Consider the following 27,321-nt stretch of genomic DNA (forward strand, 5'->3'; position numbering starts at 1 on the left):
GCTCTGAACCATCAGCACAGAGCCTGATGCAGGGCTCAAACCATGTGATCATGACCTGAGCTGAAGTCAGACACTTAACTGACTGAGCCACCCAGGCGCCCCTCATGTGAGTCCATTTAGCACTTAAAACCTGAATTTTGTGACAGAAAAAAAAATCATATTCTTTTCCAAAAGGTGAATAAAGACTTTAGCTCAAAAGAAACAAACAAAAAGAGAAGAGGACCCCAATATGCTAAAACATAATTGCTCTGCTTGAAGGGTTGAGGAGAGTTTTCACTCCTTGACCTTCCCCTTTAACATAGAATTTTTCTGGGCTTTCATGCTAGTGAAAAAATTTTCTAGTGAAAACCCTTATTTGCCACCAGCCCTGCATGTATGATGTGTTTCTATATCATGCTTTAGTATCCTTATTGGTGAGGGTTTGGATCACTTTTCAACAAAAGCTGGTAGCTCGGAGAGGAGAATTACTGATCTCAATTTTTACTCTTCTTTGAGCTTGATGAACTTGGCTGGCAGTTGCCACATTCAATCAGCGTAAGAAAATCATGATGAATGGAAAGTGTTGCATTTAATATATGTAAGTGGAAAACATGTTGATATCTTGTGACTGTTTATAAATGGCTAGAAGAAACAAAAATCAATGAAGAAATTAGAGATATATTTCAACCTTGAGTTTGCTTCCAATATTTTGCTCATTTGCTTTACTCTCTGTCTTTACATTCTTGGCACATTCACCTATACTTAAATAATTAAGTTATTTCCTACCTGCCTTTATTGCTCCAAACTAGTCTCCAGCCAATGAGAGTTCTTGCCTGCAAATATCCAGTGAACATAAATCCCCACTCATAGTTTTCAATATTATATCTCTTTGTTACTACTGCTTTGCTGTCTCTACAAGCTCTCATTTATTGAGCACATATTATAGTATCAATATAAGGTTAAACCCTTTATAGTCATTTTGGAAGCAGAAGCAATCTTCTCAATCCTTCTTTGAAGTAAGTCATATCAGATGAAGATACTTAAGCTTTTAGGCTTTCATGAGACCTAGTAGCTAATAAAGTAGACCATTGGGATTAAAGCTCAAATACATCTGATTATAAAGTTCTGGCAGAGAGTATTGATTGCTTCCCATATCTAACCTCCTCTTATCTGTGTTAGTGGAAGCTTCATATAACTAGGTCTATGACAGAACTTTTTTTTGCTGCAAAGACAAGCCATAGCCTAGGTTCTACTTAGTGGATATGGCAGCACTACTTCTGCACCATAACCATAAAGAGAAAGCTCTCTCCCTCTTATTTTCTCTCTTGTCACTGGCTGGAAGATGGTTATGAAGGAGGGAGCCTTCACAGCCCACTTGGTCTCAAGGTTGAAGCTCCATGTTTAGGATGCAGAGCAGTAAGTCAGAAGATAATTTTATCTTCAGTACCATCAGGTTGCCAGCGATGTGTTAGACCACTCACCTAGACTTCTGAAGGCTGTATTTTTGGGTCCCTTACTGCAATTTGACATTTATCCAGAATAGTACAGAGGCTCATGCTCTAAGGCTCATTCAGAAATTAAGAAAAAAAACCACTATGAAACAGAAGGCACGTTGTAATCCCCTTGAGGGTATCACAGAATGGCCTGAGCATGTTTGGATAATTTTGTACAATGGGAAAAGGAAGAAAAGAAACCCAGGCTTTGGGACATTCATGATTATCAAGAATAATGGCTTTTAGGATGGTACTGGAGGTTTTAATCTGAATGGGTGAGGAAGGGTTTAAGAAGCAATATGAAACATCTAAAACAATTTTGATTCAAAGAATGAGGGTGAAGTACAGAGTATGAAGAGACTGGGGACAATCTGCCTAGAAAATTAGAAGCAATTGGGAATAGTCAGAATGCAGTTTAGAAATGAGATTAGGTGTGACAAATCTGAGAAAATTTTCTTTACAGCCCATTTTTTCCTAGTCAGTTACATCACTTCTGGGTCTGACACAAATACAATGTATTTATATCCATTTAGATGCAGTAAATTTTTAATGAATGTACGGACTAAAATGTTCTTTATTTTCTTACCTATTAATAATTTGGTTAACGATTTCTTCTTTTATATGAATATTAACAGCTGCCTAGTTTTCAATAGCTTAAACCTACTATTATATTTTTAATGAAACTCACTTTTCAATATTTGCTGTTTTATTATCTTTAATATGCAGCTATCTAACATTTAAATTGATTATACTTGAGGGAGATTTATTAACATTTTGAAATATCAAATAAGAAAAGATTAAAAATAAAACAACCATATTTAGTATCATATACAACCAATAAGAATCATAAATTAAATTTTATTTTATGAGTTTCCAAGACCTATATCAGATATGATCCAACACCATTAAATTCACCTAAGAATTTTTAAAAATGGCTGGAGTCTAATATGTAAAATACCTTAAAACTTGCTTTTGGAAGAAAAGGAATCATACAAAGGGGAAAAAAATCTATTGAATTGTCATAATGGGCCATAGATTAGACTACAGGGTATAGATAGAATGGCCATTCCCTCAGGAGAAAGAATTTACTCATTAACAGAAATTCACAGAATGAAAATTTGTTTCTTACAGATATCTGCTATGATTTGCTATGCTGTCTCCTTACAATTTAAATAAAACATCCATGAAACACAGTAACTCACAATTATTTGAGTTCTGCAGTAGTTTTAAAAAGATGATGAGGTGTTATTAGAAACTATAATAATCAGGAGAGGAAAACATGCCAGAATGAACAATTTAATTAAAATCACTACTTTCACTTGCTTTGTTTCCTGCTTTCTTTTGCCCTCAAAGATTTAGAAGGAATGAATTCCAATGAAAATCCTTCAGAGGTTTCCCAACTTATTCAGTATAATAACTAATCATTATAAAGGGTAGATGCTAGGCACATCTAGCTATTGGATAAAAGATCCTTCTGGTATAGGATCAATGGGCCATATATTGGGGGGTGGGAACTTACATTTTCCAAAAACAGCTACATCAATATAAAGCCCATCCCACATCCTTTTTTTTTTTTTTTTTTTTTTGATGTGGCCTAGATGCTCCTCTACCAAGAGCTAGTCTGTGTTCTCTCTCCTTGAAATGAGGCAGGCCTTTCTATCTTCCTCAACAAGTAGCATAAGCCAGAAATGCTACTGACTTCCAGGGCTATACCTTAAAAGGCAACACAGCTCCCACTGGTTTGGCCTACTTCTTGGGACACTTGCTACTATGTTGTGACGAAATCCAGGCCACATGGAGAGTCCACATGTAGGTGTTCTGGCTAACAGAACCAAACTGGCTTCCAGCTGAGAGCCAATAACAGCCATCAGACATGTGAGTGAATGAAAACATTTAGATGATTTCCCTCCCTAGACTTCGAATCTTTCAGCTGATACCCCACACATCATTATCTCTCCAACTTCCCATCTGATCCGAAGAAACCATGAGAGATAGTAACTGATTGCTATTGTTATAGCCTTCTCAAGTTTGGGGTTATATGGTAAGTGGCAATAGATAACCAAGACATGTGTAACTGGGCACCCATGACTACCAGCCATGGCTACCATTAGATTTTGAAGGTATTTTGATTTATCTGCTGCCTTCAGAATGGTATTGCTAACTCTGTTTGATAGTGCACAAATAATGGATTTTTAAAAAGATGTAGCTTCTTGGGGCACTTGAGTGTCTCAGAGTCGTGAGTTTAAGCTCTTCATCAGGCTCCACACTGGGCAGAGAGCCTACTTAAAAAATAAGAAAGAAAGATAAGATAAAATAAGATAAGATAAATGAAAAAAGTAAAACAGAACAAAACAAAACAAAACAAGTATCTTCAAACAAGCAAATAAAGAAACCAAGCAAAGTAATCTTTAGCTTGCTTGAAACACATGCAAAAGTTACTATGCCTAAAATGATTTTGAGGTTATTATTTTAAAGTATAATGAATGTTTTTGGTAAAATGTCAGATAACATCATATGTTCAACAGGAGATTTTTCCTTTAAGTTCAATCATTTCACTGAAAACATCATCTGATCTTTTATTTTGATATGTTTATAAGTATTGGTCTCTAAAAATCTCTTTCAGAAATATGCAATCATATTGAACAAATTTGTTTTCCTCTAATTATTTTTCTAATAGTTTCCATAATGCAAGTGTGTCCATCTCATTTTGAAATGAATTAAATCCTGTTGCAGGTACCAGATGGACAGAAGTGGTAGGTACAGTTCTGTTTTTAGGCTGAGAACAGATGTCGCACTGGGGGTGTGAATCTCTCTCCTCCACATCGCCTTGTCTCTGAACATTCTGTGCAACTGCTCTGCTCTGGGGGATTCCCCCACTGTTGGCTTTCCATTGGAGCTTCCAGGAGAGACATTTATTTTAACATTTAAGGACTTCTGACCCTTCATGTATTAACATTAGGCCCCTGATTTATTCTTAGATGCATTTATCTGCTCAAGAGCGAGGAATAAGTGGCTAGCTTCCTTATATGCATTTTCTTTACCCAATTGTGATGAGGAAATTTGAGTTAGAGCCTGCAGTCTCAACCCATTGGAGTCCTCCTTTCCTTTACCATGAGACATGGAAGGTGTTATATGTTTTCTGATAAGGCCTATATTTTATTTCCATGAATATTACAGATATTTTTAAAAAAATAAAGAATGTGTTTTTGGCGGCTTAGAGTAGCAACACCCCTGTTGGGGGTGGGGCCGATTAAACTTTCCATTTTATAAATTCAAATTCCAGCATTTAACAGATTTGATCCATTACATTCCATCATTTAATACATTAATACTATTCCAGCGTTTCACAGACTTTTTTCTATGTGGTTGATTAGACCCCATAAGGCTTCTGTGGAAGATGTCTTTTGTGTCTCAATTTCCTGTGCCCTTACTACTTGTTCAACATAGCTTTGCTGAGGGCTTTCTGTGACATCTATAGCCAATGCTGTTTCTTATTTGGCATGCTGTCCTTGCAGAGGACTGAATGGCCCCAGGAGCAGTCCTCTAGTCCAATGAGGACTAGACTCCAATGATTGACTACAATTGATATGTAATTACCCTTCTTCCCTTGCTTCTTGGAGAGATTAACTCTGAGGTTATGTGTTTTCCCTTGGCTCCCAAATGTCATTATGAGGATTAAGCTTCAGATCCTTTGCAATCCTGTTTGGCTGGATAAGGTAGCCATTCAGTGCTTGTTTTCTCCTTCTTGTTTCACATCCCCATTATCCTATGGATGCTCCCTTTAATCCTTAAATGAACCACTGTCCCTGAACCCTTGTCTCAGAGTCTGCTTTTGAAAAAAATCAGTGTAAAACATCAGGCATTCTACTAGTTCGTGGTTAATTTCAATGTCCTTATTTAATTTATTTATATTATAAATATATTATACTTAATTTATTTTCAATTAAAAAATTTTTTAATGTTTACTCATTTTGAGACAGAGTATGAGTGGGGGAGGAGCAGAGATAGAGCTAGACACAATCTGAAGCAGGGTTCAGGCTCTGAGCTGTCAGCACCGAGCCTGACACAGGGCTCGAACCCAGGAGCGGCAAGATCATGACCTGAGCTGAAGTCAGACGCCTAACTGACTGAGCCACTCAGGTGCCCCTTGCTTAATTTATTTTTAATACAGGTACTGCTTTTTGATTTTTCTAGATAAGGTCAGTAACATTTATTCTGTCCTCTTTCAACTTGAGATATTAGACCAATTATTTTTCTTTATTGGCATTTTAGAATCTATGTTTCTTCAGTGTTCCTTTCTCTGCAGATTGTTGTTGTTTTTCCTTGGGCAGTGTCTTCCTACCCATCATTATCTACAATCTCTCTTTTTTTTTTTAATTTTTTTTTTCTGAGAGAGAGAGAGACAGCATGAGCAGGGGAGGGTCAGAGAGAGAGGGAGACACAGAATCNTAAATGTTCTTCTTCAAATGTATTTGCTTTGTTAGAATATCTGAGCTGAATGTCTTTCTATTTATATATTTTTTATTCAGGCTAAAAGCAGGCCCGAAAAATGCACCTACCCTAAAGCTGATACAAAAGATCAAGTTGATCACTGAATATCTTCCCTGGCCCACTACTCTCCCTGCTGCCCAGCTTGATGCTCTGTGGGAAAGAAATGCTTCGATCTTTTTCCTTTCCTGACACATCTCAGTAGATTCATGCTTGAGTGTTTGTCTTAAGGGTCATGGTGGGTCCTCATATAAATTTAGCTATGTCATCTCTTCTTACTGCAGGACCTGCTGCTTCTTGGAGACTTTTCTGTATGCAACCGATAGGGACTATTGACAACTGGTTAATCATTGTTTAAGGCAAATTAAATGAATAAATGAATGAATAATAAATAAATAAATAAATGTAATAGAGTTGTAGGTAGGATAAGGAAGTTTACCCATAATAGATATGTAAGTGTTGGATATCCTAGGTTAAGTATTCACTGAAAATTAAAGCCACTAGTAAAGAGTTTGCTCAGCATTCTTTTTGGGACCAGGTCTCTGTGGGTAGCCAGTCCTGTAGTCTGTAGTTTGGACCTCAGCCCTGTATTAAAGAAGTTAGCATAGGGGCGCCTGGGTGGCTTAGTCGGTTAAGCGTCCGACTTTCACTTAGGTCATGATCTCGCGGTTCGTGGTTTCGAGCCCCGCGTCAGGCTCTGTGCTGACTGCCAGCTCAGAGCCTGGAGCCTCTTTCAGTCTGTGACTCCCTCTCTCTCTGACCCTCCCCTGCTCACGCTGTCTCTCTCTCTCTCTCTCCTAGAAATAAATAAAAACATTAAAAAATTAAAAAAAAAAAGAAGTTAGCACAGGCTAATTGCCCAGAGAGACAATCTAAATAATGCGAAAACATCACTTGGGTGCAAAAGTAATACTAGTAATAATCCAATTTATAGTGCGTCAGATGAATAGAATATATGTTTGTAAGGAATAAGATGGTTAGAGTTTGAGGAAAGTGAGATAACAAAAGAGCATTGTTAAATAACAATACGTGGTGTGTTAGAAAAAGACCTTCAGTCTTGGGGTGTCTGGGTGGCTCAGTCGGTTAAGCATCGGACTTTGGCTCTGCCCATGATCTTACAGTTCGTGGGTTCGAGCCCCATGTCGGGGTCTGTGCTAAAAGCTCAGAGCCTGCAGTCTGCTTCAGATTCTGTGTCTCCCTCTCTCTGCCCCTCTTCCACTCACACTCTGTATCTGTCTCTCAAAACTGAATAAACATTAAAAAAAAAAAAAAAACTTTGGTCTTCTTCTTGTGCTTCTCCTTTACTCTAACATTGCTGTCATACTCTCAACATTTCTGATACTTATCATCAAATGTGTGTATGTGTGTGTGTGTTGGGGCGGTTGTTCCCCCACCAAGCAATTTTCTGCAATACCAGTGGGGTGCCCTACAATGTAACTCAATTCTGACACTATCTACCTGGAGACAACATCAAATCTCACAGGTTAAGAGCTCAGTCCCTCAAGATTGCCCTCTCAATTTCAAATGTCAGGTTCTCAGACAACTGGGTGGCTCGGTCAGTTGAGGTTCAGGTCATGATCCCACAGTTTGTGAGTTGGAGGTCCCCATGACACTGGGGCTCACTGTGGTCAGCACAGAGACAACTTTGGATCCTCTGTCTACTTCTCTTTTGGCCCTTAACCTGCTAGCACACACACTCTCTCTCTCTCTCTCCAAACTAAATAAAACATTAAAACAAAAACTCCGGGTTCTCACCTGGACCTCTACCCAATTCAAACATTCTTTTTTTTTTTTTTTTTTTTATTTTTTTTTTTTTTTTTTTGGGGGGNTTGAGACATTCTTATGATCCCTGACTTGGGTTTGATCAATTTGTTAGAGCTCCTCACAGAAGTCAGAAAAACATTACTTATGTTTATAGGTGTCTAAAGGATATGATAAAGGATGCAGACGAATAACCAGGTGAAAAGATACACAAGGTGAGGTCTGCAAGTGTCCCTAGTGCAGGCATTTGTGTCCCTGTGTCGTTTGGGATATATTACTCCTCCAGTGTGGATGTGTTCCCCAATCTGGAAACCCTGCAAACCCCATATTATTGGGATTATTAACTTCATGTCCAACCCCCTCCCTTCTCTGAAAAAAAATGGGGGTTGGAAGTGGAGTGAAGCTTCTAATTGTGGCTTGTCTTTCTGGTGACCTGCCCCTCCCCAGGAGACATCCAGGAGCCCAATCAGAGTCACCTCATTAAAGCAAAAGTTATTCTTAGTGCTCTTATCACACAGAAATTTACAAGTCTTAGAATTTCTGTCAGGAACCTGGAACAGAAACCAATATATGTATATTTTTTCTATTAGCTCATAGGGGGTGAACTGTCTTCTAAGTACATGAGCCCAGTTAACTGCTGACCTTTGCTTTGCTTGCAGGGAGCTTGTGAATTTGTGCCTGAATTGAATTATTGGGGACAAAAATCAAGAGATAGAATGACTACAACTAGTAACTTTTTTCTTCAGAAAGTACTCAAGATTGCTTCTTAATAATGTTAAATAAATGTTTAAAGAAAATCACTTTCAAGGCATGTCAAATTATTACCTTTTTTCTAGGTATCCATATCCTCAGTCTTCTGTAGACTTCTGACAATATATTTTGCTCTTGTGGATACTACCACTGACCCCACTTCTTTAAGTTACCTTAAATTATCAATAGAAATGGGTGGGACATGAATTATAAATTAAGAATGTTATCAATATTACTTATTATATTTATTTTCTTTACAAAACATAGACTATCATTAAAGCAAATCCATCAACTCCTCTTTAATCAAGACCCACAAAACTCTGTATGCTCTGATTAAAGTTAATAGTTCACAGTACTCAAAGAAAAATATTAACAAGTTAAACATTTCCAGAAAGTTTAAGGGCATGTGTCAGGTGGCTCAGTCAGTGAAGCATCTGACTCTTGATTTAGGCTCAGGTCATGATCTCATGGTTTGTGGGATCAAGGCTTGCATTGGGCTCTGAGCTGATGGTGTGGAGCCTGTTTAGGATTGTCTCTCTCCCTCTCTTTCTGTCCTTCCCTTACTTGCATGTGCTCTCTCTCAAAATAAATAAACATTAAAAAATTTCAGAAAATTTGATTGTTCCATTTCCTTTCTGATGTGCCTGGAACTTTCCTGGAAATGTGTAAATATTGGTATCTTTTAACAAAGATTTTATAGATATTTGTGCTTCTATCCATTTCTTAACTGGATTATTTATTTTTGAGGTGTTGAGTTTGATAAGTTATTTATAAATTTTGGATGCTAGCCCTTTATCCAATATGTCATTTACAAATATCTTTTCCCATTTTGTAGGTTGCCTTTTAGTTTTGTTGATTGTTTCCTTCATTGTGCAGAATCTTTTTATCTGGATAAGTTCATTTTTGCTTGTTTCCCTTGCCTCTGGAGATGTGTCTAATAAGAATATGCTGAAGCCAAGGCCAAAGAGTTTGCTGCCTCCTCTAGAATTTTGATGGTTACCTGTCTCATATTTAGGACTTTCATCCATTTTGAATTTATTTTTGTGTATGGTATAAGAAGGTGGTCCAGTTTCATTCTTCTGCATGTACTGTACAGTTTTCCCCAATACCATTTACGTCTTTTTTCCATTGGATATTCTTTCCTACTTTGTTGAAGATGAGTTGACCCTACATTTGTGAATCTATTTCTGGGTCCTCTATTTGTTCCATTGATCTATGTGTCTGTTTTTGTGCCAGTACCATACTTTCTTGATGATTACAGCTTTGTAATACAGGCTAAAGTCTGGAATTGTGATGCCTTGCACTTTGCATTTGTTTTTCAGCATTACTTTGTCTATTCAGGGTCTTTTCTGGTTACGTACATATTTTTTTTTTTTAAGTGTTTTATTTATTTCTAGGAGAGAGAGAGACACAGCATGAGCAGGGGAGGGTCAGAGAGAGAGGGAGTCTGTTTTTTCTTCATCTATTGAGAGAATTGTATGGTTCTTACCTTTTCTTTTATTAATGTGCTGTATCATGCTGATTGATTTGCAGATATTGAACCAGCCCTGCAGCCCAGGATTAAATCCCACTTGGTCAAGGTGAATGATTATTTTAATGTACTGTTGGATTCAATTTGTTAGTATCTTGTTGAAATTTTTTGCATCCAAGTTCATCAGGGATATTGGCCTGTATTATTGGGTCTCTGTCTGGTTTTGAAATCAAGGTAATGTATGAAGAAACACTTATCCAAAGAAGACATACAAATAGCTAACAGACACATGAAAAAATGCTCAACATCACCATCATCAGGGAAATACAAATCAAAACCATCATGCAATACCACCTCACACTTGTGAGAATGGCTAAAATTAACAACTCAGGAAACAACAGATGTTGGTGAGGTGGGGAGAAAGAGGTGCCTTTTTATGCTTTTGGTGGGAATGCAAACTGATGCAGTTACTCTGGAAAACAGTGTGACATTTCTTCAGAAAGTTAAGGATAGAACTATCCTATCACCCAATAACTATACTACTAGGTATTTACCCGAAGGATACAAAAATACAGATTTGAAAGGACACATGCAACGATGTGGATGGAACTAGAGTGCATTATGCTAAGTGAAATAAGTCAGTCAGAGAAAGAAAAATACTATTTGATTTCACTTATATGTGGAATTTACAAAACAAAACAGTTGAACACAGAGGAAGGGAAGGAAAAATAAAATGAGATTAAAACAGAGAGGGAGGCAAATCATAAGAGACTCTTAAATACAGAGAACAGAAAGTTGCTAAAGGAGAGATGAGTGGGGAGGATGGACTCAATGGATGATGGGCATGAAGGAGGGCACTGGTTAGGATGAGCACTGAGTTTTATATGCAAGTGATGAATTACTAAATTCTACTCCTGTAACCAATACTACACTATACATTAACTAACTTGAATTTTAATACAAAATTGGAGGAAATAATAGAGATATTGGTGTTTGTTATGGGAAAAGGGACAAAGCATCCTTGAAATCTAGAGCAGAATATGCTTGACCGAGTATTTGGGTTTTTTTTGGGAGCTGAAGAGCTTTTGAGTTTGAAATTGTAGCAACAATGGATGTTAAATGCAAATAAAATGGTTAACCAGCTCCCTTCTGATATGTGCACTGACAATCACTAATTATTCAGAGTGTGGTTATCTAGTCTGTGGTATTCACATCAGGACCAATGAGGACGGCTGTGATCATTAAGACAGAATCTAGTGATAAGAGTCTATTAATCGAAGCTGTCAAAAAAAAAACACTGGTAAACATCTAATATTACAAATACTCTGCCAGTATTTCTGGTGAACTGTCTAAGCACGGGATAGTGGCCCTAGGTTTCTTTTAACATCTAACTAATATGAGAGTATCACCCTTGCTATTTGCATCTTTGGTGAAATATTTTTGATATTTTAACCTTTGTTACCCTTTTTGCTTTTTGCCTTTGATCTTCTTTCTCTTCCATGTGATTTTATTTTATTTTCATTAAAACTGGCTTGCAAAAAGAAGACCATTAAGATACTCTGTAGCTGTCAATCAGCAGGCACCAGAAAGTTCCTAAATCATAATAGTTGATTCAGCACATTAGCTTGTTGGAGTTATCTGCATGGCAGAAATGTCAGTATATTGTTTCCCAGCCCGACTTCTACATGCAAGGAGTAGCAGAGCATGCCCCTGTTTCTTTTATCTTCCTCAGGAGAGCAACCAAGTGGCATAATCAATTCTTCTGGCCTTTGTATTTCACCTGATGTTTACTTTGTGCATTGCTTTGAGATGTGCCCTTATTTTACATCTTTAAAATCTATTTGCCTTTTCTTTTTATCTTCTAAGAAAATATGATTACCTCAGTGCAAGGTCATGGTGCATTTCATTAACTACTCATAACATTTTTCTTTTTTCAACATCCACAAAGCAGGGAAAAGTTGCCCTAATTACTGAGAGATTGTCAGGCTCCGGATATACAAAGAATAACCTTCTCTGTCTCAGGTGCTGAGGGGATTGGAACTGTGCAGATGGCTTTGACGCAGTAACTTTACTGGTCACTGACATATATTATTGTACCTAGGAGAGATCAAACACAAGCTTGACATCTTTTGTGCTATGAATATCAAAATCAAGGAAGTGCAGATTTGGTCTTTAATAGATGAAAAGAACTCTATGTTGCTCTGGAGAATTCAGAGGCAAAAATGAATTCTCAGATTTTTACAAATGACCAAGCTCACTTTTTCCTTTGGGGTTGCTGTGTATGTTTCCAAGTCACTTAATGAACAAGACCAGGATACCATTTCTAGGGGTTAAAGGTCATATTGGAAAAAGCCAGGCCCTTTTTTTATGCTGTTATTTTTTAGCAGTTAATACCAGACACCTGGAGGAATGGCCACTACTAGAGTATGGCTTCTTTTCAGTGACATTTTCTCAATAAATTTTTTCATGGCAATAATTGAAAAGAATCAAAATGGTGTGAAGAAGTAAATGTCATATTCCCACAATGCCATATAAATGGAACTCATAAAGACTCAGTGACTCACAAAACAGGTTAATTAAGGCTTCTATGTAGTAAATGGAAGTGAGCGCAAAATTTGTTTGCCCACATTATTTTCATGACTGCATGGAAGGAGTCTTTTGTGAAGCTGTCTAGCAGAGACTATGATCCAGTATTAACTATAATCAATGTTTTTGCTACTTACTTTCTCTTAGATTATTTTAATCTATTTCCCATTACCAGTCAGTAATCTTATAGAGACTGTTTTTTTAAGATGAAAAGGTACATGTTGCAAAAAGGCAACATAGTCCCCCAATTAGAAGTTGCTCTACTTGTACTAGGAATGGCATGTGAGTTCCACTGCAGAAATAAAAGAAAAAACAGATGGTATGGGAAGGGAAAACATATTGTGGACTTGGAAAGACATGTTGTCTTTGAAGTATGATGACTGTTAATTTCTCATTCCTATGTGATGCTATGGGCCTTAAGAACATGGATCCTGCAGTTTGGAATTAACTTTTCTGCTTCCCTCAGACTAAGGAAAAAACTTCAATAGACAATAAATAGCCTTAAAATAGGAACTGCATTTGGAAGAAGATAGGGCCATCTTGCTCCATGGGGCCAGCCAAGCTATGGATCGTACTCTTGCCACGGGAGGCCTACCAGCTGCTTTGGAGCTCTGACTGTGAACTCTCAACCCACTCAAAGAGGGCAAGGCCTGAAGGGTCAGGGTCGTCCTCTTGAGCCTTGGCATTATGGGCTGCTCATCTGCATACCATTTATGGCAGCATTATCCTTTCTTTATTCTGACAAAACAAGGAAATAAACAGAAAGCACCACAAAACATAACAGAGAACCATGAGGGAGTAGAAGGGGGGAAATAATGGGGGAGGGGGAGGGAGGCAAACCATGAGAGACTCTTGAATGCCGAGAACAAAATGAGGACTGATGGGTGTGGGGGGCAGGAGGGAAGGGAGGTGATGGGCATGGAGGAGGGCACTTGTGGGAATGAGCAGTGGGTATTATATGGAAACCAACTTGACAATAAACTATTAAAAAATAAAGATAAGAGGAAGAAAAGAAAAGAAATTGGGGACTTTCGTTGCTTTCAAAGAAAATTTATATTGAATCTTGTAAAGAATAGTGCAAGAACTTATTTCATTACTATCAAAACCATGAAACGATGTCTAATTTTAAAACTTGAAAGTAAGAGGTGCCTGGGTGGCTCAGCCTGTTAAGCGTCTGACTTGGGCTCAGGTCATGATCAAGCAGTTTGTGAAGTGGAGCCCTGCTTCAGGCTGTGTGCTGGCATCGGATCCTGGAGCCTGCTTCAGATTTGAGTCTCCCCCTCTCTCTGCCCTTTCCCAGTTCATGCTCTGTCTCTCTCTGTCTCTCAATAATAAATAAAAACATTTAAAAATTAAAAATAAATTTAAAAAACTTGAAAGTATATTACTTCCAAGTTATCTATATAGTTACATATCAATGTGTACAGATACATATGATACTGAATATATCTAATCTAGTCTAAGTGATGCAGTCCCTGATACAGAAGAAAACACTCTATATATATGTAAAATAATAAATACATCTGTAATTGTGTATAAACTTTATATGTATATAAATATATGTGTTTGTCTATTTCTTTGTGCCCATGATTGCAGGTTTCCCACCCTAAGGCCCCGTCTTTGTAGGATACCTTTAGCTTGGCACATGGTCACGTAAAACAAAGATGACCTGTCTACATGCACAGGCAGTGCAATAAAAGCGTTGCTGGAACTGAAACTAAAACTGTTCCTGGAACTGAAGTCAGTGGCCATGCCCTCCAAAGGCTTTAGGGCAGAGTACCTGCCAGAGGCCAGATGAAGACATTTCTGTTTAGATCAAGCCATTACTACTTTACATGTTTCCATGACTCCCAACTGGGTACGGTCTTAGTATTAATGGTGAGTTCGTCATGAGAAAAGCAGAAGACTGGGTGAAGGACTTAAGATCTAGTCAGAAGTTGAGGTCTGACTTTGCCTATTACCAAGTAAGTGTCTTTGGTCACTTTTTAGTTGCTTCATTTGTAAAGCGAGGTGGTGGTTCCTACCTGGCCGACTAAGGAATCAGTGAGATGGTAGAATATTTGGGATTAACAAATCTGTTCCTACAAAATGATCAAATGTCAAACAGTATACAAGTCAACAACTAAGACATCTAACTGTGTATCTAATAAGAAAAAAATAAAACCTCTTTGGGATTTTATCTGAACATTTCAGATGAGTATATTTCAGAGTCTCTTTTGTAAAATAAAATTAGTACATCTTCTATTTTCTTAGAATCTTGCCTTAGATAGCATCTCAATCTTTCAGGACATCAATATTAATATGAGTTTCTTTGCTCATTTAACCTTGCCTTGCACTCAGCTAACCACTCTGATTTAATCACTTTTACTAACATAAAAATTTATAGATTTATTTTAAACTCGCATATAATAAAGGCAAAAAGTTTCTTTTGTCACTACAATTCAATAGGAAAATTACTATAAGAACAATAATTTCATTGTATTTGAAAATCTGAAGCCACACTTGATAGAAACTTTAGAGTATTTATTCAATAAATGTGTACAAGTAGTATATATCTACCTTAAAATATCAGAAAATATAACATTCTCCTAAAATATCTAAAAGAATAAATTTCCACAATATTGAAATAAAAATCATACAGAAAACTCACAGGTTGGGTCACACACAAACTAAGATACGTCTAGCTGTATCAACCTTTCCCCAGTGCTTAGCCTCTAGTTCTAGATGCTGTAACCCACAACTTGTTAATATCACTTTATAACATATGTATCACATACTGTTATACTAAAAATTTCAATAATGTGTATATGCTTAATAACTCTGACAACAAAGAACTTAAGTTTTCATTGTTTACTGATATTGGTCATTTATTTATAAGAAAACACCAGAAGAGAATATTTCAAACGTACATTGCTCCCCCAATAAAAAATAATCATAAAAATCACCTTCCACCACATAGCAAATATTATACCTTACGCATGATATGCAACTTTTTGCATTACACTGAGGTTTAAAAATTTATTTTGCTCAGGGAATAACATAAGAAAAATATCTTAAACTAAGTTATCTTGTGGGAGATACTATTAATATTGAAGAGGTCTTGTGAGAATTAGCAGGTGAAAGTTTCTAAACTATTATAGGTTAGAAAATAGAAGTTATATAAATTATATACTACAAACTGTTATTTCCCATGTATTAAATTTATATTCCTCAGTATCAGTAAATTTTAAAAAGACAGAAAGTTCTATTTAATCAGTAATCTTAATTATTGCCCACTATTAGTTTATAGTTTAAGCATAACAATGCCTGAGAGACAGATTAGAGAGGACAAAATCTCTGATGATTTTAGGTCACACTTTTTCCCTAGAAAGGCATTTTGCGTTGGTTAGATATTCTCAATTTGTTTCCTAAGACTTTGAAAACAGGAAAAGATATATTCACTTCAAAATACAGACATTGTCACTTTCTCCATTCTCTGCATAGAAACATGGCTGGAAATCATCAATCCTTACTGTAAAATAATGTTAAATGACTCTTCTGTCCACTTAACTTACTCTCCTTTTATTTTTCCTTTTCTTCTAGCCTCTTTAAACTTTGTCTGATATTAAACCACCATGTTTTAATTCATTTAATCTTATGTGACCTGGCGTCTATCCTAACCATTCTAGTATCTTTTTTTTTCTTTTGGAATACATTCACCATTTTTGAGTGACCAAATCCAATTCCTTTTCTCACTTTTTATACTCTGAATATGTTATGTGTGGATAGGTTACTATCATTTCTCTCTTGTAAATGTATTTCTTTAAGACATTCATTTGCTTCCTCAGAATGTATTCTTCAGGGTTTGCTATGAGTTAAGCATGGTGCTCGGAGGGAGCAGTGACACTGAAGCATCAGGCAAGGCACAGACTTCTCAGGTACTCTAGATTTATGTCTGCCTCCATGGTCATGTAGCATTTCCATGTACTTATCAGATCAGTATTTATGGAGTGCCCATTCTGTGCCAAAGGACTCAGTGCCAGAGACACAGTGGTGAGCATTCAAAATCTACTTGCTGAAGTGGATTCTGGAGTACTCAAGTCATCATTAACTCACTCATTCATTCACAGCTATAATTTATAAAACATACACTGTGTGTCAGGCACTCCTTAGGCACCAGTGCTATGGTAGTGAAGGAAGAAGTAGTCTCGGCCTCATAAAGTGTATATTCTGCTGTAAAAACAAAGAAAATAAAAGACATGAGTGATATAATATGACAGAGGGTTATACATATGATGAAAAGTATCAAACCTGAATAAGGTTTAGGGGATGAGAAAAGGATGCATTTTTACCAGGGTGATTGGGGAAGGTCTGTTTAAGAGACGTGTTTTTAGAGAAGAATTTGATGGGAATGGGTGAGTGAAGCATGTGAATGCATGAGGAAGGCCATTTCTAGCAGAAGGAATGTGAAGTGTGAAGCCTTGAGATGAGGATTAGCTTTGTGTGTTTCATATTCAGAAAAGCAATGAACTCAGAAGGGACTAAGGGCAGAAATGAGATTAGAGTTAGAGCCAGGCAAACCAGCTCATTTAAAGCCTTGTAGATCATGGCACGAATTTTATTCTAATTATAGTGTGAAGCCACTGGAGAGTTTTAAGGATTCTTTAACTGCTATGCAGAAAATAGACTAGTGGAGTAAGAAAGGATGCAGAGGGGCCAGTCGGAATTTAATACACTAATGGTCCAAGATATAAAAGTGGCTTAGGTAGAGCAGTGGCTAAATGTTATAAGAGTTCTTATTCAAGACATATTTAAAAGGCAAATATTACATTCATTGCTGCTGATTTAGTGGATGTATGAAAGATAGAACAACAGTTATGACTTCAGGGATTTTCACCCAAGTGAGTGGAGAAGACTGTGGAGGACCAGATTTGCCTACGGTACTTGCTGAAACACCCAGACTTGCAGCTATCAAGTGGGTTGTTGGATATGTTGATCTGGAGCATGGAGTACTAGAAATCTACATTTGAGAACCATTAGTCAACCATTAGGCTGAGATCAGCAAATGAGTGAATATTAATGAAGGAGAAAAGTTAAAATTTAGTTCTAGGCATTCTGACATTTAGGCATCAGCAAAAGCAGGAAGGGTGACAAAATAAAGTGACAAAATGAAGCAAGAACAAATCCAGGAATGTATGGTGTCTGGAACCCCCTAGAAAGCAGTTCCAGGAGGAGTCGATCATCAACTGTATCTACTGCTGTTGAAAAATTAAGTAGTTATAACTTAATAATTGTCCTTTGGGTTTGGCAACATAGAGGTCACTGTTAATGTTATTGTAAATGTTTTCAGAGACATATGGATGATCAAATGAGTGCGGTGGATTTAAGAGAGAGTTAGAATGGGGAAATTATATGCAGTTAAGGTAAGTAACTCTATTGAAGAGTTTTTCTATCAAGTGGATTCTTGGAATGGGTTGCTGGCTGGAGAACAATGTTGGGTAAAAAGAAAAACAGTTGTACTTTTTTAAGTAGGAAAAGTGGTAGTAAAATTGTATGCTATTTGTCATATTCTGGAGAGAGAGAAATATTAGTATGAAATAGAGCAGATATAAGTACATGATAATGTTGGTGCTGGCCATGGGAAAAAAACAATACTCTAATATCAAATCCCAGTGTATTGGAGTTCAGGAGATGATTGGAAGTCTATTTGTGTACTTCCCTTCAAAGACTTCTGTCCTAGAGTAAATTCCTATATTATCTGCTGCTCCATAACAAATCAGCCCCAAACCTAATTACTTGGAACAATAGTTATTATTTACTATTTCACAAGTTTGGGATATATAGGCTAGAAATGTATAAGAAATTGAGTTGGGCAGCTCTGGCTCAGGGTCTTCATGAGGTGTAGTCAGATGTCAACTTGGTATTTAGTCATCTGAAGGCTTGACTGGGTTTGGAAGATCCATTTCTTTCTTATTTGTTGTTAAATGTTTATTTATTTCTGAGAGTGGGAAGGGGGCAGAGAGAGAGGGAGACACAGAATCTGAAGCAAGCTCCAGGCTCTGAGCTTGACACAGGGCTCAAACCCAGAAACTACGAGATTATGATCTGAGCTGAAGTTGGACACTTAACCAGCTGAGCCACCCAAGTTCCCTGGAGGATCCATTTCTAAGGGGACTCAATTACGTGGCTGGCAAGCTGGTACTCACAAAATAGATCCTTTCCATGTGGGCCTCTCTGTGGGGCTTCTTGAGTGTCTCTACCACATGGAGGCTGGATTTACCTGGACAAGTCATCTAAAATATCAAATTCAAAGCTTCAAGTCTTTATGACGTGCCTTGAGCATTATATACTGTCACATCTACTGTATTTCATTGACCTCACAGTTCAGCCTTGATTCAGTGTGAGAGGGGATTACATAAGGACATAAATACCAGGAGGTGAAGATCACTGGTGGCCATCTTTGAGGCTGACAATCATAAGCATTAAGCTTTGGGCTTTTAACTTTTCTTTATTCTCACCTGTCAAATATGGAAATTTTATCATATGAGCTCGTTCTTCCCAAAGTCTAAAATTTCATGATTTTATTTTTCAGCTGGACATATGGCTCTCAAAGGAAGCATATGAAAGAGAGGGAGTAGAGTCAGCTGGTATCTTCTGTTTCCCAGCCTCCTACTAATTTCTATTCCTTTCAATAATTCTTTTTTTGGAAAGTAGGGTATATATGATAGCTCTGCATATTGTGAAAATGCAAGAAGTAGCTTTTTGAATAGCAAAATGCTCATCAGCTGGTTCATAAAGTAGGCTGAACCATGTTTAAAAACAAAACAACCACTCCCACCAAAACAAAAATTCCCCTGCTGTATTTAAGTTGATTTACTGTATCCTTATTAGGAAACACAGCCTCAAGAATCCTCTAGGAACTATATTAGAATACTAAAAAAGAAAGTATGTCCCAGAAAAACAATCCCTGTTGATCAGCTAAGCTATAAGCCTCAGTTTCTTCATATGTAAATATGGATAATTGCTACTTCACAGAAGCATTAAATATTAAAAATGTGATGTGACTATGAACATGTGTAACACATAATAATATGCATTTAATAATTATCTTTTTATTTATTTTTATATACTATTTAATATTAATGTATTTTTATATCCTGGCCTATATGTTATTTCTTCATCTGATTAAGTCCTGAGGACAATAACCATTGTAAANAACAGGTATATTTACAATATATGAAAGTAAGAAAAATTTTATAAAAAGTAATTTGAAATATCCACTCTATCAGATATGTAAGCTCCAAGTCAATATTGGTGGATAAGGGTTTTTTTTTCCTTTTTAAAAAGAAAAAAAGCTGCCTTTTTTAGCAGCTTTATTTGTTTGTTTGTTTTGTTTTTTATAAATAGTTTATTGTCAAATTGGTTTCCATATAACGCCCAGTGCTCATCCCCACAAGTGCCCTCCTCCATGCCCATTTCCCCTCCCCCCCACATCCATCAGTCCTCAGTTTTTGTCAGCATTCAAGAGTCTCTCATGGTTTGCCTCCCTCCCTCTCTCCCACTATTTTTCCCCTTCTTCTCCCCCATGGTCCTCCGTTAAGTTCCTCCTAATCCTCCTATACATGCAGACATATGGTATCTGTACTTCTCTGCCTGACTTATTTCGCTCAGCACAACACCCTCAAGTTCCATCCATGTTGCTACACATGGCCAGATTTCATTCTTTCTCATTGCCATGTAGTATTCCATTGTATAGATAAACCACATCTTCTTGATCCATTCGTCCGTTGATGGACACTTAGGCTCTTTCCATGTTTTGGCTATTGTTGAGAGTGCTGCTATGATGTTTATTTGATTTTGAGAGAGAGAGAGAGACAGAGAGAAAGAGACAGCATGAGCAGAGGAGGGGCAGAGAGAGAGGAGACACATAGAATCCAAAGCAGGCTCCAGGCTCTGAGCTGTCAGCACAGAGCCCGATGCGGGGCTCAAATTCACAAACCATGAGATCATGACCTGAGCCACATAACCCAGTGGGCTACCCAGGTGCCCCAGTAGATGAGGTTTTCTCTCCTGATTCATATCTGATCAGTTGTCATTCATTCTTTCATGTAACCAGTGACTCGATCACTAAATGTCTTCTCTCTAGTTTCCCTCCAAGATGGAAGTGGCTAAAGTAGTGTGGTAGAAAGTATAATTAAATATGCACAACAATTTAATGTTCTCTCTGCAAGTGAATTATGTTTCTCTACCTGTTAAATTTAAGTGCATCCATGTACCTTTAAAACATTTTTTTTTTTTTGGTCCAGATAAATAAAACCCGTGAGTACTATTCCACATTCCTAGTTCCCTCTGCTACCGAGGCTGTCAGTGTTCCAGATAATGGTTAAATTGTCAGGCCACAGAGTGAAGATGGTGGCATGTGGAGTAAATCCCTAGCCAAGGATCATAAAACAGGAACAATGTATCAACCTTTGTTCCTTTAAGCCACTGAGATTTGGGGATTATTTTTTTAACTCTCTACACTGGTTCAATAGTATTTATGAATGGGACATTTTCTGCCTACATTTTGACCATAGTACCAATTTGAGAGACCAACTGAGACAAAGCAACTTGTACAGCACTTCATAGGCATTAGCTAGGACCTGCTTCACATTTTTGAGTCATGTGTACACGAGGAGAATCTAAAAGGTCATTTTTATTGAAAGACGATTCAGTGATCAATGACAGGATTTACTTGGAGACAGCAGTTGCATTCTGTGCTTTCCCACTTCATCTTGCACATTTTGGGGGGAGGATGTGAAGGTAGCTGCTTTCGAGTGCTAATCTTAATTATGGAGATTCAAGGCAGGACTGGAGGATATTGAAATGTATTCCATGAACTTGGTAGAGAAAAAAGTGTGGAAACTGAACCATGTGCGTAAAAGATGGATTTGGATCTGACTTTAGCCATGGAATTTAAGGGGTAAGAAAAATACTGTCTGGTAGCTAAATGAGAAGATGCCTTTTTATTGGGATCTGCTGGTCTGAAGTCCTACCTTTTGTCTGGGCAAGAGATCCATTTGTATTTCTGAGATACAACAGTGAACCACCAGGAAGAAAAAAAGTGTTGAAAGGACATTGCCTAGATTAAAGAAGCTTCAGGAGAAAAGGGCTCAATGTGAAACCTGTTAAGATCCTTGGAATGTACCTCACAAAACAGCTTTTAGCCTCAGTGTGGTCAGAGTACACGGTTGTCCTGTTAAATAAGAACTATTTTGATCTTTATTCTTCTCCTTCTTTCACATTTCTGATCTCAGTTTAAAAGCTACTACTGGTTTGTTGAGAAAAGAGGAGACCAGAAAGAGACGGTCTAGTGAAAGAACCATGCCTTATCCCACTGTGGGAGCAAGGACAAGTTGTGATTATATGATTGTATAGGGTGTGCCCTCAACATTGATCATAGTGTATTCTGAATCCACTGAATGGATGAGAGAGGTCAGCCAGTGTTTTTGCCCAGTCCGTGTCCCTGGCAGGAGATTCTAGTGTGCTAAAAGAAAGGGGCAACTTTTTCTATTTTTAACAGATATGATATTGACTAACAGAGAGGCTGGAGAAAAGATAAATAATAAACTTAGGTCAAATTTTTGATCCGTATCATTAAATGGGCATAATTTCAACTTCAGACATTTTTCTTGACTTATATTAGGACATGGTTTGTAAGAAAGCAAAAAAGTAATTTGACATGCTAGAACTGTCACCGGAAGGAAGGGGAAGATTATCACCATTGAATATAAAAGGAAATTGGAAGACAAAAAAGAAATGCAACTTTATTAGAAGCTGTTTTCATGTTAGCTCAGTGTATTGTTTACATATACTCACAAAGAAAAAGAAACTCGTAGAGTAGTGAGAGAGTGAAAGAGACGGAGAGACAGAGACAGAGACAGAGAGATAGAGAGGTTGTAACTGAATAAGACAGAATCCTCTGTCCCACTCACTCTTTCTCCATATCATCTCTTGCTTCCATCCACTAAGGGGGGGCTTTTAGAACAAAGATAATCCAGTTGACATGATGCTATAGGAGGTAGGTGATAAAAATGAACATAGGAGAAGTTTTTTACTGTTGTTGTTGATTTGGGTGGTGATTTCTTTTGTTGTGTTTTTGTTTATTTGTTTTAGGGGGGGTGATATATTACTTTTCTTGTGTTTGCTCCAATCTGAAGAATGTAGGAATCTGCTGCATTATATTAGGTTGGAACCAAAAATTGATCACTTTAACTTTAATTTCAAGGGAATCCAGCATGCTGGGAATTATGACACAGAGGCCAGAGTAGAGGAGTAGTTAAAGGAAGGGGAATGGAGACCAAGGGAGCAAATACTTCCAGACACCCCTTCAAGTTGGATTCAGTTCAGAGTCAACCCACTGGGATCGGTAACTAATTACTTTATACCATCCTCTGGATTCTTTGTGAGTTTGGCTTGGGGTCACTGACTGGTGGACTGTTATTTCTGGTAAAGGACAAAAGTTGCATATTTTTCCAGAAGTTTCTGAAATCTATATTTATATAGGTAGATAGATATATACAGATACACAGTATATATGGATAGATATAAATAGATGTAGAGAGATATATAATGTAGGTGGAGATATACACATAGATATTTATAAGTAACTTATTAACAATGTTTCATTTATATTTAACGACAAAATAAAGCACTGTTCTCTTCAGTTCTGTTCACCATTGCATTTGTAAGCATGCTGCCATATGAAATGGAGTATACAAAAGTAGAATTTAGTACCTAGGGTTGGAATCACCTAAATTAGCCAATTAGTTTCTCTGGACCCATTTAAAAGGTAAACACTTTAAAGAAATTTCTAGGATTTACCATGTCTGGTGTTTTTGGGATTGAGTTTTGTGATAGAAAAACAATACCAATATGTATACTAAGCATGTGAAGATGTGAAAGGCTTCAGATTAGCAATGGAAGGAGATTCTGAGCAACACTCTGTGAGCTAAAAGGAGGCAAGATGGAGATACATTTGGAAGGGAAGTTATTACTTTAATGCTATACTGACCAGCTCTGAAGTTTAAATTATATGTATTTCAGTAGGTTCCATTTCTGTCGACTGAAGGAGTACCCTTATTCGTCCATTCTGTTACTCTGCTCTTTTAGCTAGTCACTCATTTCTTATTAAAATTTTGGGTAGTGGATAGAAAACCTGACAGACTCCACCAGAAACCTACTAGAGCTGATCCATGAATTCAGCAAAGTCGCAGGGTACAAAATCAAAGTACATAAATCGGTTGCATTTTTATACACCAATAGTGAAACAACAGAAAGAGAAATCAAGAAACTGATCCCATTCACAATTGCACAAAAAAACCATAAAATATCTAGGAATAAGCCTAACCAAAGGTATAAGAGATCTGTATGATGAAAACTATAGAAAACTTATGAAAGAAATTGAAGAAGACACAAAGAAATGAAAAAACATTCCATGCTCATGGATCAGAAGAAAAAAATATTGTTAAAATGTCACTGCTACCCAAAGCAATCTACACGTTCAATGCAATCCCAATAAAAATTGCACCAACATACTTCTCAAAACTAGAACAAACTATCCTAAAATTTGTATGGAACCACAAGACTCCAAATAGCCAAAGTAATATTGAAGAAGAAAACCCAAATGGGAGGCATCACTATCCCAGACTTTAGCCTCTACTACATAGCTATAATCATCAAGACGGTATGGTATTGGCACAAAAACAGACACATAGACCAATGGAATAGCATAGAAAATTCAGAATTGGACCCAAAAATGTACGGCTAACTAATCTTTGACAAAGCAGGAAAAAGTATCCAATGGAAAAAAGACAGCCTCTTTAACAGATGGTGCTGGGAGAACTGGACAGTAACATGCAGAAGAATGAAACTAGGTCATTTTCTCACACCATACACAAAAATAAACTCAAAATGGATAAAGGACTTGAATGTGAGAGGAAACCATCAAAACCCTAGAGGAGAAAGCAGGAAACAACTTCCTTGACCTCCACCGCAGCAATTTCTTACTTGACACACCCCCAAAGGCAAGGGACTCAAGAGCAAAAATGAACTATTGGGACCTCATCAAAATAAAAAGCTTCTGCATGGCAAAGAAAACAATCCATAAAACTAATAGGCAACCAACGGATGGGAAAAGATAGTTACAAATGACATATCAGATAAAGGGCTAATGTCCAAAATCTATAAGGAACTCACCAAACTCCACACTTGAAAAACAAACAATCCAGTGAAGAAATGGGCAGAAGATATGAACACTTCTCCAAAGAGGACATCCAGATGGCCAACAGACACATGAAACGATGTTCAGCGTCCCTCATCATCAGGGAAATACAAATCAAAACCACACTGAGATACCACCTCATGTCGGTCAGAGTGGCTAAAATGAGCAAATCAGAGGACTCTAGGTGCTGGCAAGGATGTGGAGAAACATCTACCCTCCTACACTGTTGGTGGGAATGTAAACGGGTGCAGCCCCTCTGGAAAACAGTGTGGAGGTTCCTCAAAAAACTAACAATAGAATTCCCCTATGACCCAGCAATAGTACTACTAGGAATTTACCCAAGGGATACAAGAGTGGATGCATAGGGGCACATGTACCCCAATGTTCATAACAGCACTCTCAACAATAGCCAAAACATGGAAAGAGCCTAAGTGTCCATCAGCGGACGAATGGATCAAGAAGATGTGGTTTATCTATACAATGGAATACTACATGGCAATGAGAAAGGATGAAGTCTGACCATGTGTAGAGATGTGGATGGAACTTGAGGCTGTTATAAGCTCAATATGCTTATATGCTGAGCGAAATAAGTCAGGCAGAGAAGGACAGATACCATATGTTTTCATGTATAGGTAGATTAGGAGGAACTTAACAGAGGACTATGGGAGAATGAGAGAGGAGAAGGGGAAAAATAGTTGGGCGAAGGGAGGCAAACCAAGAGAGACTCCTGAATACTGAGAACAAACTGAGGGCTGACGAGGGTGGGACACAGGGGAAGAGGGGCGATGGGCATGGAGGAGGGCACTTGTTGGGATGAGTACTGGGTGTTATATGGAAACCAACTTGACAATAAACTAAGAAAAAAAATTGGGGTAGTGGATGAGGACATGGCCAATTAGCCTTTAGCTAAAAGTCTGGTATATTTCAGCAGAGGACATGTGCAGAATTAACTAGAAATACACATGGGTTAGTAGTGGAGGGTCTTTCTCACCTGTAGTGGTGGCATGGGTGTGAAGGTGTTAGCAATCCAAATAATGTCTGATAAGGCAGAGCAGACTGGGAATCACCGAAGCTTATGTTAGAATCAGCAGTTACCTTTTTTAAACCCAAGAACTCTATTGCTGTTCAAGCCCACCTGGAGACCTTGATGATGGGTTCAATAAATAATCATTATAGAAAGACTGGGAGAGTAGTTACGTTGTGAAAAACATAGCCCAAAGCTTAAGCCTAATCTTCATAGCAAGCATCCTGTCCCAGCAGAAGAATTGAAAAACATCAATAAATGAGAAGAAACCCACTCCTCTGGCCAAGTCTTCATGACTACGGCAATGAGAGAAAGAAGATTGGATAAGAAAAAGCCTGCAGCCTGGGGGTTTGGAGCATTTGGGCTTGTGAGAATCATTCCCCAAGCCATCCACTCTCTGATGCCCAAGCATGAATGTGACTGCCTCTGAAAACTGAGAAGAACAGAGACTGAAGTTTGAAAAGATTGAGAGAGTGACATTTTCCAACACCTAGAGTTAAGCAGGTCATGGAAAATCAGGAAGAGACATGGGCATATTAATGTGAAGTGAAAACAGTAGGAAGGACCCAAGGTCACATTCTCTATGCTTCAAAATGGAAAGTATGGAAAGGAACCCCAGTCCACACAAATCTAAACCGAGTTCTTCAACATTGAATTTTGAAATGGTCTGGGGGAAAGAAATCCTTAAAAGATATTTTTTTAAATCAATGAACCACAGCTTCTCAGTGTAACTCCAGTCAAGGAAAAGAGCTTGATGGGAGAGCAAGGATCTTTCTAGCATCATTTAACATTCCCAGCGGACAATCTCACACTCCATTTTAGGAATAAAAAGCAGACCTTTCCCTCATTACTTCACAAAGAGACTCAACAACAGAGTGATGAATATAGACAAGAGATTTTTTTTCTTTTTCCTTTTATCTTCACCAAGCAGCAGAGGGACACTTTATAGGAATGAGCTCTTGATGACCAACAGGTATTTTGAAGTCAGATGTGAGTATTATCTTGGAGGCCACCTGTATTCCAAATTCTAGCTTTCCATATTAAAAAACATTGAAGGTTATGTTTTCAAAGAGTTTCTTTCAGCAATGAGCTTATTTGGTCCTAGTTAAAATTTTCAGCAAACAAACAGCAACCACAACAAATCAAACAGTGTCACACCCATTTCAGTCCAATACTCTGAATCTCCGACCTTTGGAGAACTGAATGTGCTTTTAAACTCGGAAAATATGTTCTCCACTATTTAACCTAAGTGCCACTATAATTATAACCATCTCAGACTTTTTCCTACAATTCTTTTGAGGATATACAATTAAAAGAAAGTGGTAATCTAAACAATGAAAATAAAATGGAGCCCTACAATTACGCAGTCAAACTTTTCTCCTGTTAGAACAGAATGAAGAAAAGCATTATTTAATTAAAATACCAAATACCACAATCCATGAGGAAAACCAAGCGTACCCTAAGTACAGATGAGAGAAGATGGTACTGAAGATAAATCTACAAGTCTAATACTTGATGTTGTATATAA

The sequence above is a fragment of the Crocuta crocuta genome, unplaced genomic scaffold, assembly GCF_008692635.1.
Source record: "Crocuta crocuta isolate KB4526 unplaced genomic scaffold, BGI_CrCroc_1.0 scaffold83, whole genome shotgun sequence".
Lineage (NCBI taxonomy): Eukaryota > Metazoa > Chordata > Mammalia > Carnivora > Hyaenidae > Crocuta > Crocuta crocuta.